Below are 27,945 nucleotides of genomic sequence, written 5' to 3' on the forward strand. Positions count from 1 at the left end.
CAACAATTTTTTTTCAAAAAGCCATAACTTCTTCATCCGGAAGCCTTTTTCAGAGCCGTTTTTTTTAAAACAGCCTAATTTTTCGAGATCTATCCATTGGAACACTTACTTTCAGCATCTTCAGCTTCAATTTTTTTTTTAAAATGGAAAGTCCATGCCAAGTCATTCTTGACAGCACTAACTACTTCCAATGGATAGCCTACATGGAAGATTTACTTAGAAGTAAAGATCTCTACAGAATAGCCACAGACCAAGAGAAGAAACCAAAAGATGAAGACAAGGCTGAAAAATGGTAAAATAGACAAGATCAAGCACGTGGTTTGATAGGGATGTCTATTTCTCCTGATCTTAGATTCCATATTGCAGAACTTGAGACTCCTCATGAAGCATTGGAAAAACTCACTAAAGTTTTTGGGATTAAAAATGAAATTAGAGCTCATCAACTTGAAAATGAGTTGCTTACATTGGATCCTAATAATTTTTCTTGCATTGAAGATTTCTTGTCCAAATTCAAGACCCTTAGATATCTTTTGGAAGGTGTTAAGGTTAAGAAAGAAGATAGTAACCTTATTTATTCCATCCTTACTAAGTTGGGACCAGCCTACTCTGTATTTGTTTCCACCTTCCATTCTACAAGGGAAGCTTTCATTTGTCAGGGAAAAGACTACAAGGCACCTTCCTTTGACTCTTTTTGTGATTCTTTAATAAGAGAACAAGAAAAACTCTTACACCTTGGTCTTCTTAATCTTGGAAACTCTTCCACGAAAGCGTTAGCCGCCCAGCAGCAACCAAATTCAAAGAATCCTAAGAAGTCATATCCTCAAAAGAATGGTCCTAAACCAACTCAGCCTCAAAATGAAAGATCATTTCAGCAAAATGATAGGACCAATAAAAACAAATGGAAGAAGACTGATAGACATTGTAACTTTTGTAATCGAGATGGCCACTTAGAATCTAAATGCTTTAAGAAGATGGAAGCCTTGGAAGCCGCAATGAAGAAACATAACATCCATGTGGAGCATTCTTCAACTTCAACTTCATCTTCAGGAATGGCACTTTCTGCATGTCGTTGTCAATCATCTCAGTCTGGTTATGCATTAAATGTATCTTCTTCTTCTCATTCTCATGAGTGGCTCATTGATTATGGAGCCTCTTATCACATGGCCAAAAACCAAGCCATGTTTTCTTCTTTAAATGATTGTAACACCAAAAATATATATGTTGGTGATGATAGATCTCTTAATGTTGTAGGGACTGGAACTGTTCATCTAGACAATGGTTAGTTTAATGATGTACTATGTGTTCCAACCTTATCCTGCAACCTTCTATCTGTATATCAGATAACTCATTCAGGTGAAGGTAAAATTGTTGAATTTTCACCTCATGATGTTGTAATCAAGGATCTAAAAGATCCTAAACAGATTCTAGCTACTGGTCTTGCTGATGATTCCACAAGGTTGTATAAGTTTCACAACTTTGGGTCATCAAATCTTCCCTCAGTATTTGTTGCTCATAATGATGAAGTGAGCAAACTTTGGCATGAGCGATTTGGTCACTTAAACTATCGCTCCCTTCAGCATCTATGTAAATAAAATATGGTGACAGGTCTTCCTATGGTATCTTGCAGAGATGGTGTTTGTTCCGGATGTGTACTCGGAAAACATCATCGGGACAGTTTTGACAAACGTGCCTCTTGGCACGCCTCAGCCCCTTTATAGCTTGTGCACAGTGATTTATGTCGTCCACTTCCTGTTGCTTCATTCTCTGGCTGCAAGTATTTCTTAACTTTCATTGATGATTTCTCCAGACACACTTGGGTATACTTCTTAAAACTCAAGAGCGAAGTATTTAACACATTTTTGGCCTTCAAAGCCTTTGTTGAAAAACAATCTGGACATCAAATTCTTAAGCTAAGAACTGATAATGGTGGAGAATATGTTAAAAACACATTCATCAACTTTTGCACCGAAAATGGAATTCAAATGCAACATACTGTTCCATACACTCCACAACAAAATGGTGTAGCTGAAAGGAAAAATCGCACCTTAAAGGAAATGGCTAATTGTATGCTGCAATCTAAAGGACTCAGTCTTAGTTTTTGGGCCGAAGCAATTAATTGTGCAAATTATATAATCAATCGCACTCCTACTAAGGTTCTAGAGAATATCACTCCAGAAGAAGCTTGGAGTTCCATTAAACCAGATGTAAGTCACTTTCGTGTTTTTGGAAGTGAAGCATGGGCCCATATTCCAGATGAAAAGCATAAAGCTTTAGAACCTAAGAGTGAGAAATGTACTTTTGTTGGATATTCTGAAGATGTAAAAGGTTATAGACTTATTCCATTTAAGTCCAAAAATGTTATCATTAGAAGAGATGTAAAATTTGATGAAAATAAATCGGCCTGCGAGCCTAGTCCGGCGGATGTGCCACCTCTTCCTATCTCTTCTACTTTTGAAAACATTTCTTCTTCAGATGATGAAAGTGAGGATGATAATCCTCCCCCACCTTCTCAGGATCCTCAACTTCCAAGATGCGTCTGTGCTACTCGGGATGCAACAGGTGATCTTGCCGGTGATCCTACAGATCAGCGACGTACACGTTCTCAGTTTGAAAGAGCCTCTTCTTTACTGGCTCAAGCTCCAGTAAATCATGATCCTGACACTTTTGCAGAAGCTTCAGGCCATCCACATTGGGAAGCAGCTATGAATGAAGAATATCATTCCTTGTTGGTAAATGATACATGGGATCTTGTTCCTCTACCAAAGGGACGCAAACTTGTTAGATGTAAATGGGTTTACAGAACCAAGTATGGACCAGATGGGAAAGTTGATAAACATAAAGCTCGTCTTGTTGCTAAGGGCTTTTCACAGGTTGAAGGCATTGACTACACTGAAACCTTCTCCTATGTTGCCAAAATGAACTCTATCCGCCTTGTTCTTTCCCTTGCTGCCTCTTTAAAATGGGAAGTCCATCAGATGGATGTTAAATCTGCCTTCTTGCATGGGGACTTGCAGGAAGAAATCTATATGGAACAACCCATTGGCTTCATACAAACAGACTCCAGCCTTGTTTGTCGACTTAAGAAATCCCTTTATGGTCTCAAGCAAGCTCCTCGGGCTTGGTATGCCAAAATGGATAGCTTTCTTTTAGAATCTGGCTTTTCTAGGTGTTATTCTGACAATACTGTCTACACCAAGAAAGTGGGAAACTCTATTATCATCCTTGTTCTTTATGTTGATGATCTTATTCTTACTGGTAGTGATCCCAACCTTATAAACCATGTGAAGTCCAGCCTTAAAAAGAAATTTGAAATGACAGACTTAGGACACTTACACTATTTTCTCGGTCTTCAAGTCTTGCAATCCAAGGAGGGTATTTTCCTTTCCCAGTCCAAGTATGCTTGTGATATTCTTCGTCATTTTCACATGGAAGACTGTAAGCCAGCCCCTTCTCCCTTTCAGTCTGGAGTCAAACTTTCAGTCTCTTGTACTTCTCCTGAAGTTGATGCTACCTTATACCGTCAACTTGTAGGAAAACTCTTGTATTTAACCCATACTCGTCCTGACCTTTCCTTTGCTGTTGGCCTTGTTGCTCGTTTTATGCAAAACCCCCGTGGAAGTCATTGGAAAGCAGCTAAAAGAATACTTCGTTATGTTCGAGGTACAGTACAGTTTGGGATTCATTACAGTCCCAAAGCAGCTCCTCTATTAGTTGGTTTCACTGATTCTGATTGGGCTGGTGACCCTGATGATCGGAAGTCTACTGCCGGTTATGTCTTCACTCTTGGTTTAGGACCTATTACATGGGCTTGTAAGAAACAGGCTGCCATTTCTCTTTCGTCAGCAGAAGCAGAGTATCGTGGTGCCGTGGAAGCTAGTAAGGAAGCCTTGTGGCTTCGTCAGATCCTATCAGAGTTTGGCTTTGAGCAACAGCATCCAACCACACTTTGGTGTGATAATCAAAGTGCCATTCAACTATGCAAAGATCCAGTCCAGCATCAGCACAACAAACACATTGAACTACACATGCACTTCATCAGAAAGCTCATTCATGACCATGTTCTTGAAGTGCAATATTGTCCAACAGATGATCAGGTTGCAGACATCTCCACAAAGGCTCTCACAGAGGCGAAGTTCACTAAACTTCGATATATGCTTGGAGTTCAGGAAGTTGTCACTAAGGGGGGATAGGCTCTAGTGCCTCCTTCCTTCTCTTATTGTGTCATATTTGTAAATCCTTCAATCCTATCCCAAGTTGTTCTTAAGGGGGGATGTTAGGATATTCCGACACATAGGATATAGTTAAGTTCAACTTGGTCTAGTGTAGAGTTAGGTATAGAGTTAGGTAAAGTGTGTTTCTTTACCGTTGTACATTTTGTAACTTACAATCCGACGGTCACGATATGTAGTGATCCGACAGTTCATTCTCTCCTCGGTATTACCGACACTTGATCCGTGGCTTGACACCCGATTGGTCCATGAGTTCTATTTAAAGCGCATGGAGGGTCATTGTTCGGGTAATCCATGCATGAGAGAAGCTTATGTAAATTTTCATTCTTTGATTAATAAATTGCCTGTAGTAGCCACGTTGGCGCAGGCCGTGGACTGTTTCCCTCTTTGAGGGTTTTAACCACGTCAAAAATACTGGTGTATTGATCTGTGATCTGGTTGTGAGCGGTGTCCTTTTGGTGTTCTTTCTGAGGAACTTACCCTGTAAATTCCTACAAGAGGAGCCCTAGAAGTGTACCTAGATGCTATGGAGGCAACAGTTAGGTTCCCAAAAGAGGTCACCTTGGAGCACAAGGACACCATCATAGGCTACCGATCTTGGCATCAGTTCGCTAATTTCAATCATAATGAAGATGTCGAAGAGTTGGTCTTCCAACAGTTGTCCAAGTCATAGTGATGTCTAGCAAGGCTTGCTCAAGTTGTTTTGTCTCACATGGGACATGTGCATTGTAATGTAGCATGTTTTCAAGTGTAAGTTCAAGTATCGATAGTTGGATGTAATAGTCATAGAGTAGATGAAGAGTCATGAGGGTAGATGAACTATCGCAAAGGGGAATGTCAAGGGTCACCCCACCTTTTGCTATAAATAGTCCCTCATAAATCATTGTATAGGCTTTTGGTCAGTCAAGCTTCCGATAGGACTATCTTAGAGAGATCTTGGACAATATTGTAATGAGCCGTGGCTTCTCCACTGTGCAGAGCTAGTACATCTCTTTGGAGAAGCAGGCAGTTGTGGTTGTAACATTCCACTGTCGGAACTAGTGATTGGACATCGATGTATTGTATGATTGGAACTTACACTTCTTAATATAACAAGAGCCATCATGTTTCATGCATATGTTGTATTGTATTTCAACTATCTATTTACTCTAAATGCTATATGTATTTGTTTTCTTACGCATGCATGTATAGCTATTTCTGTGTATGTATGTATGAATATTTCTGAAATGTGTTGTTGGTTTAACAATCACTTTCGATTGCTAGCTAAATTTGCTTCCATGTTTTGATGCATCTTTTCTCGTGTGTTCCCTTCTTAACTCTGTGCTATCATGGGTTTCCAAGGGGCGCACTTATCTCAACCCCCATGTGTTAGAACCTCTCATGCACCTTCCTTGGCTCACTGCATATGTCACACCCTTGCTACCAACAAAGTTATCTTATTTGCCTCTATGTGAAATCACGGTCAAGGAATTACCATACGACCCACTGCTAGGACTCCTACACCAAATGGTCTGAGGTCTAATTGGGACTTCTTACCGTGGAGATCCCCTGACATGTTGGCGGGTCCAACACCATCAACAATGTCACAAAGCTACATTTCAAACATCACACTCATAAATAAGTGTCTCTTTGTTTTCATTTCAATTTATGCCTATTTATCATGAGTCGTATGAATTTCCTATCTTATTTTTTGTGGAATTCGGGAGTGAGGTTGTATTTTTGAGCCTGTTTGGATGTTCTGTTCACAATTTTTCCACTAGTCCAACACTTGGATAATTTTGTAGTTTATCCCTTTCCTCACATCTTGTACAACTCATGAGCATACTTAATATTCCAGGTAAGTGATGAGTAATCTAGAGACTCCTAAGTCTCAGCTATGAAATCCTTACCTCTTGAACCTATGCACTCTACTCATTTTAAGGAAATCGTCCTCCAACTACACATTGAGCAGCATTGGAATATATATCATCAATCTAAATGCTTAGCCTTGCCAACTGTGTAATTCATGGTTCCTCGTACCCTAGATTTCACATTGCATAATTCTAGTCGATAGTGGGGCCATCCTTGTTTCACTGTCATTTTAAATTGTGCAATACCCTAAATTTACTCTTCAACTACTATCCATTGTGCAGTTACAGTTCCCTAGCCTGCCTCCCTGTCTCCCTAACTTGGTCAACTGTGTAGACCATTCATCTAGTGGGCCTGCTACTAAACGTTTCATAGTTTTAGAGGGAATTAGGGCCCTCTAGGTCATTGTAAGCCTCAACTGCACAATCTTTGCCTCCTCTTCTTTGAGCACTTCACACTGTATATATTTGGTTAGCAAGCTCATCACCTTGTCTCCAGGACTCCCCCACTATGTAGAACCTTGAGAAGCCTTCCCTGATTGCGCATTTTTAGGTTCCATAGGAAAATGTGTTCATCCCTCAATCCTTATAGTCCTCAATCACACAATTATTAACTTCTTTCTCTCAAAACCCTTTCTCGTTGCCTCATCATAGTCAACATGTTCCATGAGTAAGCATAGGAAGAATATGTGGTTTCCAAATTTATTTTGTTTCTCATGAGTGGAATTCCTCTGTAGGTATTATTTTTTCAACATGGAAAGGTGATCCTCAAGGATTCCATAAAGGAGAGGCTACAACAAAGCACTTGTGAACAAAGAGGAGAAGAAAATCCCATCATGAAAGACATGAAGGAATCTTGGGCCAAGACAAAGACATGGCAACTCATGTTGAATTGTAAGGTTCCAACACTCATCTAGACCCTTTTTAGGGTGAATGTGAAGTACAAGAAAAAATCCATTATGAAGAATTCAAATTCATAGAAACAAGGAGAAGAGCTTGGCATTGATGAAATGAAGTCTTATGTCACTGTCTCCAAGTCATGGATTCATAAAGTTTCATCACAAGAGTCTAATGTGTCATTATATTTTTCCACGTCATTTTTGGATGTAATTATGTAGATTCCAAAAACGAGAAAATGTAAATGTGTGGTGTTAGCTCAAGGAGTTACAACTTACTCCTAAACTACAAAAGGAGTAAGCCTTACACATCATGATTTCATTTCAAAATTTAAAAGGGTTTTTTCAGTGGTGGGATGGCTTTCTGAAGGAGTTTTGAAATGATTGTGTTCCTCTTTAACTTTAATGCACTAAGCAAGTTGTGGCAAGCATTAATTGTATGGTTAAGTGAGTAGTATAGGGGACTAAGGGAAATAGAATAGCTAGCTGATAATTATCCTAAGAAACTAGGTATCTTAAGAAAATAACTTCAACTACATAAAACGTTGTAACAAGATTTGTCTTTTGACAAGGAGAATAATAGTTAGAAAGTAGGAAAATGTATAAAGTATTTCACAAATCCTTTTTGAAACCTTCACTAGCAATTTCTACTTAAACTGATATTATGATTTACAACAAACTAGATAGTAGATAAGTCATCATTAGATCCTCTTAATGATTCTCACTCACATTATACTAGCTGTTGTGACTTATCATTTAAAAATATTAAAACATGATTGACAAGGAAGGCAACAATTAGGAAGTAAAGCATGTATAAAGTATCTCACAATTCCTTTGTGAAAACTTCACTAGCAAATTCTACTTGAACATATATTATAATTTACAAAAAACTGGACAGTAGATAAGTCATCATCAGATCCTCTTAATGATTCTCACTCATACTATTCTAGCTACTACAAATTTATAATTCAGAAAGATTGAAAACATGGGATAGACAAACCACACATTATATATGACTTGAATCACAAAATCCTCCAGCATGAAGTATAGAAAAAGTTGTTTTATTAAGCTGAGTCTTCAGGTGGACCAAAATCCAACCTTGAAATGATATTTACAAAAGGTATATATAGGAGAGAGGCACCAACTTGAACTCTCCTAAATTGGTGGTTCCACTATATTCTTGTTACATGAGTGTCTTTTAGAAATTAGGACCATTTCCCATGGAATTACAATAGAAATTATAGGTGTAGATGAGAAGAAGAGGAAGAATGACACTTTGCTGCTGGAAAACTGACTGGTTGCCCCTTTTGCTGCTGAATTTTCTCTTTATGGTCTTGCCTATTGAATGCCCACATGTATTCATTAAACATAACCTTCAACAACCTCATAACTATCTCATATCCTTCATCTTTCTTATTCCTATCGTTATGAGTTGTTATCTTCCAAAACTGGCCTGGAGGTTTACTGCTGACAACTGTATATTTTTGTTGTGACAGGTGCTACTAGAAATTCTGGTAATACCTGTAATGGAGAAAAAAATGGAAACACTTCAAAAATTTCGGTAGGATAATGTTTCCACTTCAAAATTTCAACAAAAGTTGTTCAAAATACACTTTCATCCTATGTGAGCTGCAACCTCTGCAAGCTTATCCAAGTTGGTTTTAATTCTAGAAGATTTAGACCTTATGATTTTTGTTGTGTCTTCTTTGATGATGGCCTCTCCCTTTTCTGCTTCTTTTGGATCTTTTTCCTTTTGGAAGACTCTGATGGTTGGTCGATGGGAGCTTTTCCTCTTTGTTTCTTCAAGGACCTTTTGATTTCTACAACTGAGGGATCCTCAGTCTGTAGCTATGTAGGCTATTCTTCTATAACTCATACTTTAGTTAGCAAGCTAGGGTTATTTAGGGCCTTTGATTTCAGTCTATATTTGCTGTATTCCCTAGTATGCATCCTCCTAGTTCCAACAACTAGTTTTAGCTCTTCCTTCTTATTTTTACTGGTTCTTGTATACCTTGCTTCCTTCAATATTTCCTCATCAGAATCAAGAGGTTTGTCTTCTTTTTGTTGTTCATGTGCTTACGAAATTTCAAGAAACACCTGTGCTTTAGATTTCTCTTCAGCTACAATTTTTCTTCTCCTAGTTCTTATCTAAACCTTAGGAAAAGGTCAAACAGGAGGAACCATTTTTAAGATTTGAACTTTCTAGACAGAAGAGCTTTCTCCTTGCTCCTTTTTCTTTTCAGTTTTAGGAGATGAAGGCTTCTTTTTGCTGCTTTTGGCACCTCTTCTCACACCTTCCCTTCTTGTCTTTCTTTTGGAGTTTCCCTCAGCTGATGCAGTTGCTGTCCTCTTTGTCTAAACCCGTGTTGAAGAAGGCTTATCAGTTTCTTGGAGTTTTGGTGTAGGTTGGTCTACTCTGTAAAACAAGAATTTGTCCCAAGTCTGGTTCCTCTTTTTCAATTCTTCTTCAAGCAAAACCTTTATAATTTCCTGATGATACAGGTTGTACTCTGATGCTTCTTGATGTGTTTGAATCCTGGCTACCATTTTGGTTAGGCTCTTCAATATAAAATAAGGCAGATTAAGAGCCCTCATACCTGTAAAATGGAACAGAAACCTCATATGGTACATAAAACCTACTATATATCTTCTCTCAAAAGTGAGGAAGACCTTAACTAGCTTGACTGTTTCTTCCCATTAAAACATATTTCATTAAATTTGGATTAAATAATGGATCTAGAATTTCAAAATAACCAAAAACCTCAATTATAGTGATTTCCTTGTAATAAATTTTTTCCAATTTTAATGAAATATGTGTTCATTCCTTCTTCAGGTAACTGCTAGGAATTCCTTTAGCCTAGTTGGGATCTTGGTATTCATCTCTGATAAAAGCATTAAGATCTCCTCCTTTGATAAGCTATCCTTTGAACCACTCTTCTCCTTCTCGGGGAAGGTTAAAAGCCTCTGCAATAGATTTTGATGAAACCTACAACTAAAAACAAAAAATGATAGCTTCCTATCCATTAAAAGTCTGAGCAAATTCACAGGCTACTCCTTGATGTGAGTCTCCTAACATCGTACAGAGTGGACCAGCCTACCTGAATGAAAAGCCTTCTTACCTTCAGATTAGCATCGAATAACCCAACTCCTTGTGGTTCAATTCTCTTGAGATTTCCACCTTTCCTAGACTTTGGTGCCATAGAATATCTGCTCACTGATTATCAAGAATAGGTGTCAAAGTGTTTGAATCCTTACCCAATAGTTGTTGCAACTATCTTGAGTTAGGTTTCCTAGAAATATGGGATATGTTCTTTAACTCCTTAATCAGTGTCTCCTTAGCTACTCTCTAGAAATTTGAAATGGTGACATTTCTTTCACTTTCGAGTATTTGAGATGAAGCAATGGTTCAATCTCCCATGCATATAATCCTTCCTGATTACACAAGTTTTCATGTCATGATAGACATGATATTGTTGTAATGATGAAGTTGAGTTGCCTTGGAGTGTCTAGCTGATCTGCTACAGGTGGTTGCATGAGAATCTTGCAAATCTAGCAATTTTCCTGCATTAATTCATACTGGCCAGAAATTCCAGTAGCGTATTACGCGGAACGGAAATAACTACCTTTGGAATTTAAATATCTCGCGGATACTGACACTATAGGCACACTATAGGTTTTGGGAAAATCGAGTTATTTATGATGGGTGGGGTAGAAAATGGCTGGTTATGACTATGGCTGACACCTAGCAAACATGATCAACCAAAATGATTAATGACTACCACTTGACTTCACTGGGATTTTGTGACCTATCCAATCATGAAATCTCATGATTTGGATTAGATATTCCGCTATCATGACACATGGACAATCATAAACGATTGTATTTTTAAATTAATTTTTAAAAACGTGAAAATCTACTAGAAATTTCGGCAGTATCAGAATTTTTTTAAAGAAAACAGGAAATAAAACAATAACTGAAAGACTGTCCGAAAAACATGGGAGACTGTTTGAACGAGAAAATCGGGCACTATGCGAAATTCCGGTAGTGCATGATTTTTTTTTTAAATTTAAAAATTTCAAAACCTACTCATGACTTAGCCTAGAACTGTGCTAACATTGGCTCCACAGGTGATAGAGCTCTCCCTGTGAGGCTCTAAGAACTTTTTGCAGTTTCAGTGCCTTGTCATTGGGCTATGGAGTCTTATTATGAAATCACACCGGTATTTACAGTGAAATTAGGCTACCAACAACCTTAGTAAATTATTTTTTTGAGAAAACGCCCATTAAATGGGCCTCCATATAGTTTTGTCCCATCAAGATGTTGCAACTCAAAAGTATTGTTCTATAAGAGATTTGAGATTTTGAAAGGACCAAGCCATAAAGCATCAAATTTTGAATGCTTACTTGGATCTTGGTGCTGTGAATCCCACTTCAGCACTAGATCTCCAATCTCAAAATATTCTTTTTTAGTCCCTTTATCAAAGACTTCCTTCACAGCTTGCTGATATTTTCTTACCAAATCATATTGTTGTTCTCTCTTTTCCTTCACTTCTATGATCTAATACATTCTTCTAGTCATGCAATTTGGTTCAGCTTCATGATCTTGTAGTAGTTGGGTTACATGAATAGCTAATTGGACTGCAAAAACAACATCAATCCCATAAACCATCTGAAAGGTGATGTATTAATAGACTTTTTGATTGTCACCCTATCATCCCATAAATAAAACTTGAGTTTTGAGTCCCAAGCTTTCTTGTTTTGCTCCGGAAACTTGGTGATGATTCTTACCAAACTTTTATTAGATGATTCAGATAAACCATTGGCTTGTGGATAGTAAGTTTTAAAATGAGTAAGTTGGATACCATATTCTTCACAAAAATTTACCAATGGTGTGGCTTTAAAAGCAGTTGCATTATCTGCTACTACTCTTGATGGACATCCAAATCTGGTTATGATTCCTTCCAGAAAGTTAATAATAACTTTATGAGTGGAATTCCTAGTATGTATTGCTTCGACCCATTTGGTGAAGTAATTAGTAGCAACAAGAATCTAACGATGTTGCCCACTTGAAGGTGGATGAATTTCACCAATGAAATCTAATCCCCACTGCTAGAAAGGTGCAGAAACAATTATGGGCTTGAGAGTAATGACTTCAGATGCTTTTTACCAGTGAACCTTTGACATTTTTCACATGTTATCACCTCAGAATGTACATCAGAAAATAAGCTAGGCCAAAAATATCCATCTCTCAATATTTTGTATGTAGTAGTTCTCTAATAATGATGACCTCCACAAACACTACTATGCATTTCAAATATGAACTTTTTAGATTCCTCTGGATCAATGCATCTCAACAGAACTCCTGTAGGATCTTTCCAATACAAACAATTATCCTTGATGCAATAATTAATGGTTTTCAACTTCAAAGATCTCACTCTGCTTTTATCATACTCTGGATGGGGTTTAAAATATTTTAGAAAATAAACGATATCTTTGTACCAGCTACACTCAACAAGCTTTCAATCTACTATCATATCACCAATAGGTTCTAAAAGTTACCCTTCTGTATTATCATCCTTGAAATTCAAACCCAACACTTTACAATTTTCTTCAGCAGGCAGTTTAGCTAATCCTTGACCTTTTATTAGTTTAGTGGGCTTTATCTCTAAATAAAATTCAAGAACCTTAGTCACCCATTTACTTCTCTTTCCATGAATATCAGGTTGAACTAGTATCTCTCTAACAACAGATGAAGGGACATAAGCTATCACTTGATCATGAAGAATATAAACTCTAAAAGCTTTTAGAGCTTTAACTAATGCATAAGCATGCTTTTCTAACACTTCATACTTGAATTCTCCATCTCTAAGAGCTCTATTGAAAAATGCTATGGGTGCTTCTTTATTTTCTGAATCTTTTTGTAAGAAAACAACAGCAATGGTGTCTTGAGAAGCAAATGAGAAGATTAAGAAAGGTTTTGAATATTCAGGACTTACCAATTGAGTTGCTTCAATGATAGCCTTTTTTATCAACTCAAATGAATTTTTGGATTCAACTATCCACTTGACTTCTTTTTCCTTCCTTAGCATACAAGTAATATGTTTCACCACTTCAGCAAAATTTGGGATGAATCTTCTGAGAAAATTGATCTTACCAAGGAAAGATTGAATCTATTTCTTGGATCTTGGAAGTGTTAAATCTTGAATTGCAATCACTCTTTTTGGATCAATCCTCACTCCATTTTTAGAAGCTATGTGACCCAACATCTTACCTTCTTTGAGAGAAAAATGAGACTTCTTCGGGTTCAAGGATATACCATATTTTTTGCATTTAACAAATACTTGTCTCAAGTGCTAAAGGTGTTTTTGATCTGAAGCTGAAAAAACGGTAATGTCATTCAAATAGATGACTAAGAACTTGTCCTTTTCTCCAATGAATTCAAAGTCCATAGCACGTTGGAAAGTAGCTCTAGCATTTATGAGCCCAAATGGCATCTTTGCATACATGAATATACCCCAAGGCGTAGTCAATGATGTCTTTTCTCGATCTTTTGGCCAAACATATATTTGATTGTACCCAGAAAAACCATCTAACATGGAAATTTTGTTTGACTCGAACACCTTTTGAAGAATATGCTCCATCTTTAGCAATGGATAGTTATCTTTCTTGGAGCTTTTGTTAAGATTTCTAAAATCCACACACAATCTAATTTCACCACTTTTCTTTCTTACTGGCACTAGATTGGAAACCTAATCTGAGTATGTCAATGGAATAATGATTTTAGCATCCAAAAATTTCTTCACTCCCTTTTCCATCACTGGTAGAAATATTGGATTGATTTTCCTTAACTTTTGCCAGAAAGGTTTAGTACCATATATCAATGGTATTCTATGTTCAATGATATATGTATCACATGTCTTAATATCTTCATATTTCCAGGCAAAAACATCAACACATTCACAAAACAGCTTGTGATATTCCATCTTCCTTTCATCTAGTATATCTTTTGACAACTTTACATACCTTGGTTCTTGTACTGTACCCAAGTTGAAATCTTCTAATTCAACATCTGCTTCTGCTAACTATGGCTTGACTGCAACATCATTTTGATCAAAAAGTTTCTCAAGTGGAATTAACCCCTTGGGAATATGATTGGTAGGCAGCTATATGATAGGCTAATCAACAATATATTTTTTTAGATTTCTGGAATCTTGATGATCAACATCAACTTGTGGTAGGTCTTCTTCTTTGCCAATATTTAGAATGGAAAACTCTTTAGCAACTTCATTGAATTTTCTGATCTCCTGGTCATCTTCAAAAAATTTCCAATGATTAACATTATCAGGAATGCTAGGTCTGAACCTAACTTCCACTTCATATTTCAACTTTACAAGCATTGAATTTTGAATGAGCTTGCTGATATAGAGAGTGAATCTACTAGAATATCGCTTTCTCTTGGAACAAAAGAAATGTTAAAGGCGAGGAAGGAGTCCTCTACAATGTCCCATACTGCATTCCTATAATCTCTGAGTCTAGGATGCTTAGTTTGATAAGAATTTCTGATTTGATGAATAATAAGTTCAACATCTCCAAAAATAGAAATTTCTAATATATTCATATCTTTTTCCTTTTTTAAGCCAATTAACTGAGCTTCAGATTCAGCCACATTATTAGTTGTCTCAAATTCAAGTTTGAAACAAAAAGTGAAACTTTCCTTCAAAGGAGAAATAAGAACAATCCCTCCACCAACACTTTCTTTGGAACATGAGCCATCAAAAAACATTTTCCATACCTTCGATCCTTCATGACTGATTTGATTTTTAGCAGGCTTTAAAATTTGAAAATTTTATGTAGGAAAGGCAGAGTCAACCATATGAAAAATGCTTGAACCAACTCTAGTTGTTCTAGCATATATCGGATGATTAGCGTTGTCTCTGTTGTCACTAATGATATATGCTAGCTGAGCTTCTCTGTAAAGTCTTCTTTGTTTTCCTCCAAAAAGAGGAACAATAGCATAAGTTAAATCCATTTGCAAGGTTCCTCCCAACCTTTTAATCCATGACCTAGAAAGTAACATACCAAATCTGGGATGGATATCAACTACAACAATATCCATTACCATCTCTCTCATAGGTAACTAAAAAAGACTTATTGCAAGGTCTTTGATGACACCAAGACATTGGAATTTCCAGGAATCAAAAGAATAGAGATCTTGGTACTCTCTAGTTATCTCAAGACCTAGTTCATCCATAACTACCTTGGGCATTAGATTATGTGAAGCCCCAGAGTCTATAAGACAACTATGCAGGGTATTTTCATGAATATTCAAAGATAGATAGAAGGGAGGGGTAGAGTCATCCTTTTCTTCTACCAAAGGACCCCAAATAATAGTGGGCTTATCATCTTGAAGGTTAACAAAATAGAGACTACTTTACTAGGTGAAGGCTGCAAAGCTTTCATAAAAGTATTTTTGAAATATTGATTTTTCATGAGTTCAACAAAGGGAACAGGAATCTTGATCTTCTGAATCTCATTTTCAAAATTGAAAGAAGAATGTGGTTTGTGAGCAATTTTTTCCTCAAGTGAAGGCAAGTGAGACGCTACCGAAATTTCTGATTTATCAGGTTCGGTCACTTGTTTCTCTACTGGAATATCAGATGCTACTGGAATTTTCGGTCTGTGAGATTTTTCCACTGAAAATTTAACTATATCTTTATTCTTCTTTAGCTATGGAGCATGCTTAGGAGTATCATCATTTTTCTTTGATTTGAGATTGTATCTGCTTTGATGATCAGATTCAATCATGGAATGATTAGGACTCACTTCATTATTTTGAGTATATGACATGAAGTCTTCATACTATGCTTGTGTAAGATAAATAATCCCTTCTTTGTCTCTAACACAATTTATATCAGCACCTCTTTCCAACCCTTCAGCTTCTTCTTCATCTTCAAATATAAAATTCTACAAAGGAGGCTGCACCTTTTGATCATTAGCAACTCTTCTTTCTCTCTGTAGAATTTGAGGAGCATTAGTTCTTCTAAACTACTGTCTATTTGGAAAGTCAAATGAAACATTTTTGGTAGTAGATGGTCTTGCTTCCATATTCAACTTAGACATATTAGTAGTCAATGATTTGACCATCTTGGTAAGCTCATCTAGCTTAGGATCTATGTCAAAAGTTCCTGAAGTAGAAACTTCAGCTTTTTTCTTTCCTTTTCCCCTGTCAATCCCTACTCTGAGTCTATTAGCTGCTAATATATTTGATTCTACCTCCAGTGCATTGTCCCGCATTTGTGATAGCATATCAGATATTATTTCTCTGAATAATAAACAAAATTCAAGATGAAAAGCACCAGCATAAGTGATTTTAGCAGAGGCCTCAATAGGTTTGATTTCAGTAGGTATCTTGCTATACATTTTATTGAATATCTTATAAAAATCAGAAACTAATTCTCCTTCATTTCTTTTGATTGCACCAAAATCTGTGATATAATACAAAACATATTTCTTTTCACCCCATTTTCCTAAAAATGTATCATCTAGGACTTCAATTGCAGTGATGCTACTAGTTGTCAAAGATCTGAACCATTTCCTTACATCACCCTCAAGACTTTGAACAAAAATTGTCATCCAAACATCTTCATGCTCAATGTTCAGATTATCAGCATAAGCATAAAAATCAGCAAGATGTTCTTCAACTGTTACCTCCCCTTCACCATTAAATTTAGGCATATACTTGAGATAATTCCTACAGGTAATGCATTCATAGGTTGAGGTAGAACTAAAGGAGCATACCTAGCAGCAACAATTTCATCCATTCGGTTAGGGGGTGGATTAGGACCTACCATGGTTGGAGTTACTGGGATTGTGGAATAACAATTGGAGTTACTGGGATTTGTGGAATAACAATTTGAGGATTTTGAACAGTAGATGAGGAAGCACCAACACTCGATGTAGAGGTTGTTTGTTGACTAGAAAATGAGAGAGGTACAATTTTTTTTGTAAAATCAAGAGACATAATTTGTTTAACGTTTTTAGGAATAGCTTTTGTAAAACCAAAAATAGAAGAAACAAGCTTTCGCTTACTCTTTTTCTTGATTAGCTTCTCAAGATCAGGGACTTGGTTTTTCAAAGGAGAATGTGGGTTTGCCCTGGTTCTAGCCTTACTTGGAGCCAGAACTTGTACAATGGAGTCGCTAGGTGTAAAGTAGTCTAAAAAGATGGTTGGAATTGTACACCTCAGAACTAGACTTATAACTTTGTCATTTACCCAGGGATAAACTTCAATTTTCCTCCCTGGCAATGACACCAAAGATGTTAGCGCAAGGAGTTACTCCTAGACTGTAAAAGGAGTAAGCCTTACACATCATGATTTCATTTCAAAATTTAAAAGGGTTTTTTTAGTGGTGGTATGGCTTTCTGAAGGAGTTTTGAAATGACTGTGTTCCTCTTTAACTTTCATGCATTTGGCAAGTTGTGTCAAGCATAAATTGTATGGTTAATTGAGTAGTATAGGGGAGCAAGGGAAAGAGAATAGGTAGCTAATAATTATCCTAAGAAACTGAGTATCTTAAGACAATCACTTCAACTACATAAAACCTAGTAACAAGCTCTATTTTTTGACAAGGAGAATAATAGTTAAAAAGTAGGAAAATGTATAAATTTTTTCACAAATCCTTTGTGAAACCTTCACTAACAATTTCTACTTAAACTAATATTATGATTTACAACAAACCAAATAGTAGATAAGGCATCATTAGATCCTCTTAATGATTCTCACTCATACTATACTTGCTGCTGTCATTTATCATTTAAAATATTAAAATAGGCTTGACAAGGAAGACAACAATTAGGAAGTAAAAACTTGTATAAAATATCTCACAAATCCTTTGTGAAACCTTCACTAGCAAGTTCTACTTGAACATATATTATAATTTACAGACAACCGGATAGTAGATAAGTCATCATTAGATCCTCTTAATGATTCTCACTCATACTACACTAACTACTGCAAATTTATAATTCAGAAAATTGAAAATAGGGGATAGACAAACAACACATTAGATATGACTTGAATCACAAAATCCTCCAACATGAAGTGTAGAAAAATTGATTTTATAAACTTGAGTCTTCACGTGAACCAAAATCCAACCTTGAAATGATATTTACAAAAGGTATATATAGGTAGAGAGGCACCAACTCCAACTATCCTAAATTGGTGGTTCCACTATATTCTTGTTACATGAGTGTCTTTTAGACATTAAGATCATCTCCCATCGAATTACAATAGAATGTACAGGTGTAGATGAGAAGAAAGGGAAGAATGACACTTTGCTGCTGGAAAACTAACTGGTTGCCCCTTTTGTTGCTAAATTTTCTCTTTATGGTCTTGCCTATTGAATGACCATATGTCTTCATTAAACATAAACTTCAAAAACCTCATAACTATCTCATGTCCATCATCTTTCTTATCCCTATCGTTATGAGTTGTTTTCTTCCAAAACTGGCCTGGAGGTTTCTTGCTAACAGTTGTATATTTCTATTGTGACAGGTGCTACTAGAAATTCTGGTAATACATGTAATGGCGAAAAAATTGGAAACACTTCGAAACTTTTGTTAGGATAATGTTTCCACTTCAAAATTTCAACAAAAAAGCTTCAAAATACCCTTTTACCCTGTTATCACAAAACCAGTACTAGGGACTGCAACCAAGCAAGGTCTCATGTAACTGTTTCAGACCATACTTTAGATTAGGAATTAGCCTTCCTAATCAGAGAGGGCTCTCTCACGACTCTTGACAAAATCCTTCAAACACTAGAGGGCTAACTCTTCACACATTTATAAAAATATAGCTGGTTGGACATACATCAAATTAGTCTTCATTGGGCTATGGAGTCTCTCACAGTTAATAAACCAAATCACAGTCATCTCATAGAAGCCAAGGCTCTTTGCATCATCAAAGGTTCAAACATAATTTACCTAAATCAAAGCCTGCTGAACATACAGGAAGTCAGAGCATTAAAAATGAATTCTGAGTGATGTTCAAACATGCTTCACCAAAACCCACAGCCTGTCAAGCACACAGGAAGTCAGAGCATATAATATGAATTCTGAGGGATTGTGCCATAACAAGGCTGTAAAAAGAACATTAAGAAACTAAACCATCATCACATTTGAACAAAAAGATGCATTGAGAATCTTGGGAAGAAAAAAACCCTGTTTGCCATTACTATAACAGTCCTTTCATAAGCTCTAGAAAACTCTGTTTTTGTATATACAATCCAACCCTTTTTACATTCTCCTCTAATCCCTATATAGGCAAGCAAACTCTAAAACACCTCGAGCTTCCTCCTCCAGCATGAGGGGAGCCTCGAAGGTGGCTATTAACTACTCCTACATGCTTTTAACTACTGCATTAATTACAAACATGCTGAACTAAAATTACACACAATCCTAATCCAACAAAAATACTAATTTCATTCTCCTCGCAGACTTGATGCTTTCTTGGATGCTGGACAGCTGTATGATTTTCATTATGGCTGAGATATGTTAAGGGAGCATTCACCGAGCAAGCTGGTCTCGGATGCTAGCTGTAAGACAACTTATTAATTGATAAAATTAATCACCCTATATCCACGGTCCCCTGTCTTCCATTCCTCTTTATCATTTAAAGACCACACTCCGAGTTCTTTGAACCTTCAATTAACAACGCATAACCACCATATGCTATATGATCTGGATACTTCAAGGACCAACAGGTGTATCAACCGAAGATTCTGGTAACCCCACCAATACGCTAGTAGCTCGGTCATAAATTGCCTTTGAGAAAACTTTATGAAAATAAACAAAATATTTTATTTTTTCTTCAAGAGCTACACCTGTCACTGTTTGAGTTGTTATGAAACCCATGTATGATCTCCCTGCCTGAGTTTGAGACCTTCTTTTACCATTAACTGACCTCATCATAAAAATTCATTGTTTTTCCACAAAACAGCATTCTACAGCAGTTTCGTAGCGCGCTACGAAACTGCTGTAGATGTCAAAACAGAACCTATGTATCTTTGAAGCTTTTTCTGCTTAGATTCATGATCTCTTCAGACATTTGTACAGCTATTAAGAACCTAAATAGTTTTAAGAAGATGAAGCTTGCTTCTGTCATTACATATCACAGCCAACTTGATTAGCATCAAACCAATAAAAAACATCATAAATCCCAACTGGAATATAAAGTCACTGTAGTATTCCTTGCTGCCTTCAAATCTTCAAATGGGTTGGTCTTTTTCAAAGTACAGATCTTAAAGTTGGAAGAATTCAACACTTGGACATTAAGCTCCTTAGGATTATCAAACCAAACTATCTCACCCTGCTGTACCAATTTGACTGGGTCTACCTATATCAACTTCGGCTTGTCTGTCAGAATCAGCTGCATCTTTTTGTTGTAAAGTTTCCGAATTTTCTTAACTAATGAAACCATCACAATGAACTCCCCTGGATCTAGAAATTTCTCCCATTTAGAGTCACAGTTAATGGTGGGGCTAACTTTGGAGCCAGCATACTCCTAACATTATCCCAGTCAACTCCCTTGAAGAAAGGATGACTCTAGAGAGAAGCATACCCTTCAGGGCCAGAAGCCAATCTTTTAGATGGGTCCATATCCAGCAAACAATCAATAAGGTGCCATGCTTCAGAAGAAAAATATTCAGGAAATTTGAAATTTCTATCCATGATCCTTTGGAATGTGAGCCACTCACTGCCATCTTTAAAAGGTAATATGTCAGACAACATCTGATACAACGCGCAACCCAGTGCCCATAGATCGTTTCCAATTGTTGGAGGTGCATGCTTAAGGACCTCTGGTGGAACGCAGGCAGCTGTACCAACAAATGTGCAGGTCTTCTCGTTTGAAGTAGTCGGAATAATTGAAATTGAGGTGTTTTCCATTGATTTGAAGAAGTATATTCTCTTTGCATCTCGGTGTATCAGTCCTACTTTGTGAAGGTATTCAAGGACATCCACAATCTCTGCAATATAGAAACGTGCTTCATCCTCTGAAAAACGAGATTTCTTAACAGCACGATTTGAATCCCATCCCAGGATAGAAAGCAACATTCCATGACAGTACTGGGTTGCATTTCACAAAGTCATTCTTGTATGTTGTAGACAGACAAAAGCACCTGGTGTTAACTGCACACAACCACAGAAAGATGTAAAAATATCAACATATAATACATTCTGGAACCTCCTCAGTACCGCCAACATGTTCAGGATACTTTTAAATTCACATCTTCTGCGCAATTCAATCTACAATTGAAACCCTTGCTGTTGTAATTTGAACTCTGAGATACACTCTGAACCTTCTCCTTCCGGGCACTATTATGCAAATCTGACATTGATGCTCTCTGCGCGCCTCAGGCAACCCAAAAACACAATAACAGAAACCGAAACATGATAATGGAAACAGAAATCTTCATATCCCCCGTTGTTTTCGAATCACGCATAAATACTAGCCCTTGAATGTCTCCTTTCACTCCATCAGCTATTAAAATCTACTTTATAATCTCCCTTTCCAGCTGTCGTTGTGATTCTGGTGATTTTGCTAATGTATATGGCCATCTGAAGCGCCACATCTCAATCCGGGTGTCAATAATAGTGGCGACCTTGTGGCAATCAAACCCTCATAAAAGCCACTTGACACTTGGCATTAATCGCTGCATTTCATAAGAGCACTTTCATGCCTTCAATATATTCATTAATAATGCAACAACGTGCTTAATAACATTTACGCCATTTTCATTTATATCAGTTATTTTAAAAGCCCGTGTGCCTTGAAGAAACGGCTGCAATGCATTTCGCATAAGCCATGAAAGAGGATTTGCTTGATTTTTTAAGGTAGCAGGGTGTGACTTAAATCACAGATAAATCCCTTTTCTAGCAAAAGCTTGGCTCGCAAATTCTCAAACGATACCATTCGTCCTTCAAGAATTCATTTACTAAACTCTTCTTCTACATTGCTACCATTCGGACCATTGTGATGACAAATACAGGGGCTATGGTTGTTGAGAAAAGTTCTGGCCTCATACCACGTTACCAATGCACAATAATTATAAAATCAACACCAGAAGAGTTCGGCCTCTAATATCTCGTTTTCTGGCTGAAAAGTTCATGTTTCATAGAATGCATAGATGAACTTTAATATATGTTACTCAATGGCTGGGAAGAAACAAATCTCTTACATCGATTCCAAACAGAATTCTCGGTGTCCCTTTTTTCTTCTGCCAGCAATAACACAATGCTGCCTATCTGTAACACTGGCACAAACTTGCTGAGCCCACACTTCGATAATGGTGGAGGGATAATTTTAAAGTTCCACATCAACTCCAGGAAATGCGCTCCTTATCATTCCCTTTAACTGGAATCAATAGGCTGACCCTTCCATCGTACATTTCTAAAATCTTGACAAAACTCACATGAATGATTTCTAACCCTTTAAAGTAGCTTTTTCATTCCTCCACCAGCAGAACTTGGGTAGTAAATCATAACACTGTGATCATATCCATGAACTGTTTTTTCATAAAAGGCTTCATAATTCACTTTTCATGGACTTGAACAAAATCCCTTGCTCCACAAAATAGTCCAACTCTTGATAGAGGTAATCCCCGTTTACAAGTGCATACTTGGAGTGGGAATGCCAAAATTTTGAAGGCGCTCATATACCTTTCGATTATCATGGAGAGGATGTTAAGATCTAAGCTCATTCAGAAGGAAAGGCTTTCACAGAGTAGCATAAGCTTCAACTTTCTCAAAAGGATAGCTGGTTTAATAAAAACAATCACAAATTGACCACTTCATCGTTGCTTCTTCAAGAATGATGATGTCTCCAAATATTATGATCTCAAATTCACCAAATTCCCTCAGCCGATCCAGGATGTACTTCTTGGCAGCAGAAGGAACCTTCTTTTCCATTACGCATACTCCAACTATGATTATGGAGGAGAAATCACCGACATTCATCTCCATATTTCTCAATTCCCAAGATTTGAAACAACAACTTGATTCCTATGTTGTTTATGTAGCTGGTATGAAGGAATGTTACTGTGCGATGCTCTTTGGCCACCGTGAGGAACTACACCATCAAATGCCTTGCGAGAATCGACAACCAACCCTAATAGCTCTTCAGATTGCTCTGGCCATTTTGCAAAATCCATAGATCAGAGTATCATATGCAACAACACCAGAGTTATATTCTTTAGTCAACCTTAGACCTTTAAGCACATCAACCTCATCCACAGCAGTTGCAGTCAGTGTACAACAGACATGCTATGATTCAGGCCTCCACTGAAAACTCAATCAAATCCCCAGTTTCGTAGCACGCTACGAAACCACTCAAACAGGTAGCGCTGCGAAACTGCTAAACAGAATTCAGGCGCTGCGAAAACACCCTGACTTTAAGCTAGACTAAAAATTTTTGACAACAGCATTTTCAGTGATAACAGTGGCTCCACTAGGGATAGTGTGCCCCTGTGGTACACTAAGAACATGCAGCTCCAGTGCCTTATCCATTTGTGACAAACAAAAACTTGCTTGACAAGCATGACTGTAGGAGAAAGAAACTACTGCTACTGAAAAATAAATGCTCAGCCAACCTTGAGCTTATTTGCAATCTACCTACCTACCTACCCTAACAATTCAAACTTTCCTCAGCTCAATCAATATGAAACTTCCAATGCAGCCAATCATTTGTCTCATCTGATACTTGATTTCTTTGCCTGTCCCAGAGTTCAGAACCAATATGACAATGTAATGACCGCTGCCACTGAAATTTTCTCTGACTGTATCGGATTTCAGAACTGATATAATAGTGTAAAGACCGCTGCCACTGAAACTGCCTCTGATCTTCATAGGTAAACTGAAACACTGGAGAGCAAAACTCTTCCATATAATCAGCTACAGGATCCCAGAACACATGATCAACTTGTCCTTCCACGACACTTTCCAGCTGTGCAAACTGATCTTCAACCACAGTGTTCAGTTCCTCAATCGTAAAAGAGAGGGGAACCAGCATAGTCTCCTTGCGTTCAGTCATAAAAAATTTCTGGGAATAATGATCATGATCATGAAAATTGTATGCCTGAATTTGTCCTTCTAAACCTTCAATTTCTTTCTCAATGTCTTTGGCAAATTCATCAAAAAATTTCATCTTATCCTCTGACTTGCAGTCAAAAGATTTCAGATATGAGGACAGGGACAAAGAAAAAGATTCATTTGTTTCTTCTTTATTATGATCATCATTCCACTGTTTAAAACCTTCAACTGAAGGAGAGTTTACTTCCACCTCTGACCTATCTATCCATTCCTCCAAGAACATAAGCCAAAAGTCTGGCAATGACTTAATGGACTTGGCAGGCAAGCGTTCAACCCACTGTTTGCATTTCCCTTGGAATGAATCATAAAATAACCTTATGCAAACATCCTCATGTTTAATTCTAAGAAGCTGTGCAAATTCACAAAAATCTGATATATGATCCAAAGTTAAACTCAGATTCTCTCCGTTAAATTTTGGACCATTCCTTAGAAAGTATGCATCCTTGGGAATACGATTTGGGAAACCATGAATTCCTGAGAAATCTATGCATGCATACCTTGAACAAAGAAGAGCAGCTTCTGGGTCTTTCATAACTCCAGTGGAATCACCATGAATATATAACTTTGAATTCTTCAACAATGGAGTCGCCAAGGTAGTTTTGCAGCCTTGAAAATCATTTGAACTCCTGCTACCTTCAGAAATTCAATCTTAAGCTCCCGGCAGACGCACCAAAATGTTATCACAAAACCAGTACTAGGGACTGCAACCAAGCAAGGTCTCATGTAACTGTTTCAGACCATACTTTAGATTAGGAATTAGCCTTCCTAATCAGAGAGGGCTCTCTCACGACTCTTGACAAAATCCTTCAAACACTAGAGGGCTAACTCTTCACACATTTATAAAAATATAGCTGGTTGGACATACATCAAATTAGTCTTCATTGGGCTATGGAGTCTCTCACAGTTAATAAACCAAATCACAGTCATCTCATAGAAGCCAAGGCTCTTTGCATCATCAAAGGTTCAAACATAATTTACCTAAATCAAAGCCTGCTGAACATACAGGAAGTCAGAGCATTAAAAATGAATTCTGAGTGATGTTCAAACATGCTTCACCAAAACCCACAACCTGTCAAGCACACAGGAAGTCAGAGCATATAATATGAATTCTGAGGGATTGTGCCATATCAAGGCTGTAAAAAGAACATTAAGAAACTAAACCATCATCACATTTGAACAAAAAGATGCATTGAGAATCTTGGGAAGAAAAAAACCCTGTTTGCCATTACTATAACAGTCCTTTCATAAGCTCTAGAAAACTCTGTTTTTGTATATACAATCCAACCCTTTTTACATTCTCCTCTGATCCCTATATAGGCAAGCAAACTCTAAAACACCTCGAGCTTCCTCCTCCAGCATGAGGGGAGCCTCGAAGGTGGCTATTAACTACTCCTACATGCTTTTAACTACTGCATTAATTACAAACATGCTGAACTAAAATTACACACAATCCTAATCCAACTAAAATACTAATTTCATTCTCCTCGCAGACTTGATGCTTTCTTGGATGCTGGACAGCTGTATGATTTTCATTATGGCTGAGATATGTTAAGGGAGCATTCACCGAGCAAGCTGGTCTCGGATGCTAGCTGTAAGACAACTTATTAATTGATAAAATTAATCACCCTATATCCACGGTCCCCTGTCTTCCATTCCTCTTTATCATTTAAAGACCACACTCCGAGTCCTTTGAACCTTCAATTAACAACGCATAACCACCATATGCTATATGATCTGGATACTTCAAGGACCAACAGGTGTATCAACCGAAGATTCTGGTAACCCCACCAATACGCTAGTAGCTCGGTCATAAATTGCCTTTGAGAAAACTTTATGAAAATAAACAAAATATTTTATTTTTTCTTCAAGAGCTACACCTGTCACTGTTTGAGTTGTTATGAAACCCATGTATGATCTCCCTGCCTGAGTTTGAGACCTTCTTTTACCATTAACTGACCTCATCATCAAAATTCATTGTTTTTCCACAAAACAGCATTCTACAGCAGTTTCGTAGCGCGCTACGAAACTGCTGTAGATGTCAAAACAAAACCTATGTATCTTTGAAGCGTTTTCTGCTTAGATTCATGATCTCTTCAGACATTTGTACAGCTATTAAGAACCTAAATAGTTTTAAGAAGATGAAGCTTGCTTCTGTCATTACATATCACAGCCAACTTGATTAGCATCAAACCAATAAAAAGCTTCATAAATCCCAACTGGAATATAAAGTCACTGTAGTATTCCTTGCTGCCTTCAAATCTTCAAATGGGTTGGTCTTTTTCAAAGTACAGATCTTAAAGTTGGAAGAATTCAACACTTGGACATTAAGCTCCTTAGGATTATCAAACCAAACTATCTCACCCTGCTGTACCAATTTGACTGGGTCTACCTATATCAACTTCGGCTTGTCTGTCAGAATCAGCTGCATCTTTTTGTTGTAAAGTTTCCGAATTTTCTTAACTAATGAAACCATCACAATGAACTCCCCTGGATCTAGAAATTTCTCCCATTTAGAGTCACAGTTAATGGTGGGGCTAACTTTGGAGCCAGCATACTCCTAACATTATCCCAGTCAACTCCCTTGAAGAAAGGATGACTCTAGAGAGAAGCATACCCTTCAGGGCCAGAAGCCAATCTTTTAGATGGGTCCATATCCAGCAAACAATCAATAAGGTGCCATGCTTCAGAAGAAAAATATTCAGGAAATTTGAAATTTCTATCCATGATCCTTTGGAATGTGAGCCACTCACTGCCATCTTTAAAAGGTAATATGTCAGACAGCATCTGATACAACGCGCAACCCAGTGCCCATAGATCGTTTCCAATTGTTGGAGGTGCATGCTTAAGGACCTCTGGTGGAACGCAAGCAGCTGTACCAACAAATGTGCAGGTCTTCTCGTTTGAAGTAGTCGGAATAATTGAAATTGAGTTGTTTTCCATTGATTTGAAGAAGTATATTCTCTTTGCATCTCGGTGTATCAGTCCTACTTTGTGAAGGTATTCAAGGACATCCACAATCTCTGCAATATAGAAACGTGCTTCATCCTCTGAAAAACGAGATTTCTTAACAGCACGATTTGAATCCCATCCCAGGATAGAAAGCAACATTCCATGACAGTACTGGGTTGCATTTCACAAAGTCATTCTTGTATGTTGTAGACAGACAAAAGCACCTGGTGTTAACTGCACACAACCACAGAAAGATGTAAAAATATCAACATATAATACATTCTGGAACCTCCTCAGTACCGCCAACATGTTCAGGATACTTTTAAATTCACATCTTCCGCGCAATTCAATCTACAATTGAAACCCTTGCTGTTGTAATTTGAACTCTGAGATACACTCTGAACCTTCTCCTTCCGGGCACTATTATGCAAATCTGACATTGATGCTCTCTGCGCGCCTCAGGCAACCCAAAAACACAATAACAGAAACCGAAACATGATAATGGAAACAGAAATCTTCATATCCCCCGTTGTTTTCGAATCACGCATAAATACTAGCCCTTGAATGTCTCCTTTCACTCCATCATCTATTAAAATCTACTTTATAATCTCCCTTTCCAGCTGTCGTTGTGATTCTGGTGATTTTGCTAATGTATATGGCCATCTGAAGCGCCACATCTCAATCCGGGTGTCAATAATAGTGGCGACCTTGTGGCAATCAAACCCTCATAAAAGCCACTTGACACTTGGCATTAATCGCTGCATTTCATAAGAGCACTTTCATGCCTTCAATATATTCATTAATAATGCAACAACGTGCTTAATAACATTTACGCCATTTTCATTTATATCAGTTATTTTAAAAGCCCGTGTGCCTTGA

At 37.4% G+C, this 27,945-nt stretch overlaps 2 pseudogenes; both read right to left on the reverse strand.

Moving 5' to 3' along the window:
• Positions 1 to 20,469: 20,469 nt before the first annotated feature.
• On the reverse strand, positions 20,470 to 21,084 carry LOC149168786 (3-phosphoinositide-dependent protein kinase 2 pseudogene; annotated as a pseudogene).
• A 5,526-nt stretch (positions 21,085 to 26,610) lies between these two features.
• On the reverse strand, positions 26,611 to 27,225 carry LOC149168787 (3-phosphoinositide-dependent protein kinase 2 pseudogene; annotated as a pseudogene).
• Positions 27,226 to 27,945: the final 720 nt, after the last annotated feature.

Source organism: Pinus tabuliformis, chromosome 4_2 (assembly GCF_031772625.1).
Source record: "Pinus tabuliformis cultivar Carrire ecotype Pingquan chromosome 4_2, CPIR1, whole genome shotgun sequence".
NCBI lineage: Eukaryota > Viridiplantae > Streptophyta > Pinopsida > Pinales > Pinaceae > Pinus > Pinus tabuliformis.